This window comes from Thrips palmi, unplaced genomic scaffold (assembly GCF_012932325.1).
Source record: "Thrips palmi isolate BJ-2018 unplaced genomic scaffold, TpBJ-2018v1 HiC_scaffold_18, whole genome shotgun sequence".
Lineage (NCBI taxonomy): Eukaryota > Metazoa > Arthropoda > Insecta > Thysanoptera > Thripidae > Thrips > Thrips palmi.
In genome coordinates, this window is record NW_023144627.1 from 6,483,577 (window position 1) to 6,489,845 (window position 6,269).

Sequence of the window (6,269 nt, forward strand, 5' to 3'; positions counted from 1 at the left end):
TAAATGGCTGGTTATCAGCTGTCGAATCCTGACATACCATTTGTTTTCCAACATTTGTGCTTGCTCAAGCTCAGCTAGTGTCCTTCTACCATGACTTAATGCTTCATTGTGCCGTTCAGTACAAGTACAATTGCAGTTTGCGTGCCACTTTTTATTTGTTTTCTGGTCTGTGTGTAGTTTTATTTTGTACATTGCAGAATGTTTCAGGACAATTGTGTGAATATGCTAGGTGTAATATTTATGTTTATTGATGTGTATTTATTATTTGACGTAGAATTTGAGTTTATTCTTTTTGTACAGCCTTCCTCACCATTATGCACAACTGTGAACAAAATTATCTTTTAACACGTTGACTGTAACTGCAAAACAGATCCAGTGGCTAAAAAAATTATTGTTCTCTCATTTCTTTTGTTTGGAATGTGAACTTAGTAATTTTCTTGCCTTAATGAGGCACAAGGCCCACTGCCAAACTGATTATCAAACGTTCATTGAGAGAAAGAAAGGTGACCAACCTCTGTGGTAACAATACTGCTGGACCTAATTCACTGTCATCATGATTTTATCTTTTGGTTTCTGAGGTGCAGATAATGTCAGAAAAGTTCAGAATTGCCACTTCCTTTAAAAAAAAAAAAAATTTAAATAATTTTAACTGCAGGCAAGTTTTGATAGTTAAAAATTGTTGAATGATTCTTCTTGATGTAACAGAGAAAGAAAATTGCAGTACCCACATACTTTTTGCTGTTGTTGACCGCCTGGTTAATGTCTGCACTCAAGAAATTTGTATAGAGAAATTAATGTGACTGCTGAAAGGTGCTTGCCTTACTACTTGCAGTTGAGTCAACATGTTAAGGCTTCGAATTTTTGTGTGACACTAGTGTCACTGCTATTTAAAGTGAGTGTGCCAAAACTATTGATCTGTATGATTGAAAAAGGGATTTCAAGCGATGTTTGCATTTGCACAGTGCCTTTCCCCTTGGGACCACATTGTACTTAAACTTGTTTCCACTTTCTCCATTGCAGTCTGTTTGAGTAAAACTCATCTCTCATGCTATACCTTATTGGTAGTGAAAAGTTGTAATCGGTATGAAGTATAAAAAGTTCTGAAAATATATTCATGTATATATTCATTATAAAAGTAAACATAAACAAAGTTTAGCGGAAACAAAGTTGGTAAGGTGTGGTCCTTAGGTTAGGACTAATTAATACTTCATCTGTACTGGCTACTTCTGCATTTGTTTTCCAACCATACAAGCACCAATCTAATTTGGGAGTCAAAAGTGGACTGTGTTCTAGACCCAGTAGAACAGGAGAATTTGAATTTCCCATTTGTTTATGTGCTTGGTGCGAGTGAGCAGGCATGCACTGTAAGGTAGCGTTTCCTTTACCTATTTCTGTTTCAGCCAAATATATTATTTTCTCTTTCTGTGATACTGTTCTGATTTATGTGTTGTGATGTGTAGGGCTTGATTTTATGGTTGTGTGCAATGTAAGTGTGTCATACATGTTGAAACCCTAGACAATGTGCAGCTTCTTGGGCATTACTAGAGTGTATGTCAAGAGACACTGTTCCTACACCCTCTCAATATTTATTGTTATCTCTTAATCTTATACTGGATTTATGTACATTATTCTGTGACAAATCTGATTTTTATTTCTCATTCTGTCATTGAATTGTTATGTGCTTTTCTGCTTTGGTACAAACAAACTGAAAGTCTCATGCAGTAGTGTTCAAAGAGAAAGCAATCTGTGTTCTCAAGTATATAGTAGCTCTATTTGACCAAAGTGAGGCTTTGATGTGTATTTATGTCCTTAAATTTGTATCAAAAGCCTCTCTTTGATAACTGCAGGATTTCTATTTATTCCAAAGGAGTTGTGACTATTAAACTGCATCCCTTTTCTTCAGGAATTACTAGTCCTAATTATTTTAATGATTTTTTTTTACACTAAATGTGTTTAATCGAGTGCTGCCTAATTTTACTTAGTTCAAGAAGCTTGTCATCAGATTTTTTTTTCATGGTGGCCACCCATTGCTCTAATGTACCTGTTGTATAGCTAGCTAGCTAGCTGGCTTTTGCTTCCCTCAGTATGGCCAACTTGATCAAGTATCCATTTGCTTTTGGACAGGCTGAAGTCTTTAATAGTCTTAAACAAGACATCATGTTGCATGGTTTGTGAAACTGTGCTGGATGTTTTCAAATTTATTTTTTTCAGAGATACGGCTTTTATTCAGAATCAGTCCTGTATGTGTGTTCTGTCAACAGAACCAGTTCTGAGTTCGTTTCACGAAACTAAGGATGATAGTCTATATTTAAAAGCTTTTTGTACACCTTGGTGTGTGTCAGAAGTGTCACTTACCTAGGAATAGTTTGAGGAGGCTTGATGTTTTTCAGTCCTCAGGCCTACCTCCAATTTTAATATAAATTGCAGATACGCTTATTTAAAATGTGGTTACGACTGATAATGGCAGTCTTTTCACATTGTCAACATTTTGGTTTCGTTCCTAATGGGCTTCACCATAGGTTCAATATCTTATATCTTTGTGATCCATGGTCTTTGCAGTACTCATTAAACATCACTGATGCCAATGTGCTGGTGTTACTTTAGTTCACAAATACATATGTAGCTCATGGGATCAAACTCAGAAATGGAGCTCTATTATGCCAAAGTCTTATTGATTAAATTATTGTAGTTGCTGCGCCCCTCTGAATAATGTGTCCTCAATCCCCCTTTATCTCTGTAAGTTGTTATGTTTTTGCCATCCGTTGTATGACTGACTTGGACTGACACAGGCAGCGTTGCACTTTTGATGACTGTTGTGGTTTTTCTTTATCTTTTTTTTTTTGTAGATCACACCCTGAAGTTAACCAAACTTGTGTCTTAACTGGAACATGAGTTTTGGTTTTTGAGTGTTGTGTTTGTGTCATGTCTTATTATTATTATCAGTGGGATAGGTAATTTTATACTAAATGTCCATGACATGTAGACAGCATTTGTGACTCACTTATGTTCATCCACAGATTGTTTTACTTTGATTTATATTTATTATATTGGAGGATTGAGATGGTCTTGTCAACCAACAAAAATAGCCGAATTTTTAATAGTCACAAAATTGCATGAAAGTTGTCTTTAAGAGAGAACTGCTCATAAACTGGCATCCATAACTCTTTACAGTTATTGATGTTTAAAAAAGTGAATACTTAACTGGTGAATAGTGTGTTCAATTTTATGTAACCCTGACATCTAAGTGTTGTATCAACCGCGTACTTGTGAGCTTTTTGAATTTTCCAGTGTATAAGAGCTTTAATGCATAAATAATGCTATGGTTCATTTCAACAGTTAAATATCCTCCTGTCTAAAAGCATTTCAAAAAAAAGGGTGCATTACATCTCAAATTTTACCATTATTTTATTTGAGTTGTGTGTTACAGTGTGACTGTATTTCAAAATGTATTTTTGTATTACCTCAGCTCAGTTTAGGTCAGTAGAATATTTTTAAATATATTTTGTAATAACTCATTTGGCTTAAAGACAGGAAGATGATCAAAAGTTTTTGTTTGTTGGCATGTACCTGCTTCGATATGTTTATACTTCTTTTCACCAGAAGCAACTAGGTTGGCTTCAGACTGACAATATAGAGTTCAAATTGCTTGGCCTAAACCTTTCCTCTCTTAATGTAATTAATATTAATTAATATTATTGTTGTTATGGTTATTATTCAATTATTTTTCATACAAAGTATGAGAATTTGTGTTGCCATTCAATTAACAAAAGCTTTTGATACAGGGTTTTCCCCATGAAATGATTATATTTGTTAAATGTTAAGTTTTTGCTGTGCTGCTTTTTCTATTGCTTGATGCTAGATACTGGACTAAAAATGAAATGTCAAGTCTTAAATTTGATATTTCACATTTTGAGCATTCTTTAGTATTGTATTCTTCTTCCAACCAAATTGTATTCTCAGAAGTTTTACCAAGCTCAAGGAGTCAATGATGTAAACTTTTATGACAGCATAGGATGTGCTGTCAACCAAATACTACAGTTTTGGTGAATCGAGGTCAAGCAATACCCAAATAGCCAGCCAGTGTGGTAATTTGAAAATGCCAACAATATATGTCGTACTAAATTGTCTGATCACACCATTATACCTCTCCACATGTATTTTAAAACTAGCATATTATGTAACCAAAGGATGCCCTTTGTAAGTAAATAGAAAATAGGGTTTGGTGAGCGGCAAGACCAAAGAATTGGCTCATCCAACACCCCTGGTATCTTGTTCAATCCCAGCAAAAGAATAATTCTTTTCTTGTTTTTTTTTTCCTTTGATTGAAAAGATTGGTTTGATATGAATTCGTTTTTATTGAAGCTTTTAAGTCCTTTGATTTTAGTTTCATGTCAAATTGACGTATGGTGTTATGTTATTGTTATTTAGTTAAATTAATTTGATATGGTCTTAATAATAATCTCAAGTTCCTGATCTGTTAACAGAAATGTGTCTTAGATGTAGATTCATTCCATAAGAATCAAAATGTCCAATAGGATGTACTAAATGGTTTTAAGTGCTGCTGTATGTTGTGCGACAAGACTGGGCTCCTCCTCAGCTTGATTTCAAAGGCTCAACCTCAGCCACCTATTACTACTCAGACTGATTGTATATATTGATGTGTAGTCTATTTGTATATTGTATTAATCATTTTTAAATTGTATGCCCATTGTATACGATGGTACACTTTCAAGTGTACCAGATGAACAAATGTGTAAAAAGTCATTCCATAAACCAATACAACCCTAAGTTAAAATAGTTTTAATGAAATAAGAAAATGTGTACATTTTTTTCCAACAGTATTCAAAGGGAGCTTGCAATTGCAAATGCTTAATAATATATTGTACATAAAGTAATAATAATAATTAACTTGAAACCTTTACTCTGGCATTCGTCATTGCGCACTTTCCCCGCGAATCACACACCCCTCCTCACAGTGCAGGGGACACGGTGAAGGCAATGGAGTGATGTCGCGGCCTGGCAGAGCATGGCAGAGCGTGGCAGAGCGGTCCTTGTTCCGACTCGCCATTTGCATATTGGCAACGGCCCCCTCTTAAACATCAATTAGGCTGTCGGCCCCTCTGGCTGGCTCCATGCTGGCTCTGGCCTGGCTCAGGCTCGGGGTGAAGCGCACAGTGGGCCAGAAGACCGGTGGAGGCGGCCAAAAGTCCAGACGCGTTTTGAGCTCCAGAGTCGCTAAACAAGACTCGAACCGAACGTTTGACCCCACCAATGGACTGCTCTCCGAACGAGGAATCCATTGGTGGGGTCACACGTTCTGTTCGAGTCCCATTTAGTGTCTCTGGAGTTCAAAACACGTCTAGAGTTTCGGCCGCCTCCTCCGGTCTTCTGGCCCACTGAAGCGGCGGGCCGCCGGCCTAGAGTCACCGTCTGTCCCGCACTCATGTGTTCTTTAGAAGGGGGAGGGTCATGAGTACGCCCGCAGCCTACCCAGGAGGGCCCCCTGGAGTCCTGGTTGTGGCGGGGACGCCGCCTGGGCAGGTTTGACCCTTGGCGGCAAGGCTCATGCGCACTTTTGACGCTGCGGAGATTCGCGGGCGTTACTCCCCGCTCCAGTCACCCGTCGGTTCGGTCAACCGGGGACCAAGCGGCGACCAAGGGCGACAGTGGCGGCCGAGGGCCGCAGCGGACGCACGCCGTCGGCGGCCGCGGTTCCCCACCCACCGCGATTTCGTGCCTTTGGAACCGTGAAACGACACGGTTGTGTCTAGCGTGAATTGTGCTCCCACAAAGGCTTAACCAAGACGCATGGGTTTAGCGGAGGTGGGGGAAGCCGGCGGCCAGCCATCAGGCAGCCAGCCGCAAGGACCCTCGGCCGCGCGACCTGCCGCCCTTCAGGCTCGCCGCGTTCGGTCCCGGTTGACAAATCAAATGTAACGACGGCGGGGCACGTAAAAACCTTCCTGAATCTTCTGAGCTAGTCAGAAATGTTGTGCGATGAGCCGTTTAGCCGCAAAGTGGTGCAAACCTCGGCCAGGCGGCGTCCCGGCCCGAAAAAGCTGGGACTCCAGGGCGCCCTTCTCTCATGGCCTACCGCAGCCTACCCTACGAGGATGCTGGTGGGGGCGTGGCGGGGGCGGGGGTGGGGGCAGGCGCCGTGGCTGCCGGCTCGGCGGGGGCGGGCTGGCTGCTCTGCGCTGCGGGCGGACTGGCGCGGCGCGGGCTCCTCCACTCCAGTCCCAGTCGGTTTCGGTGGGCGCGCATCCCCG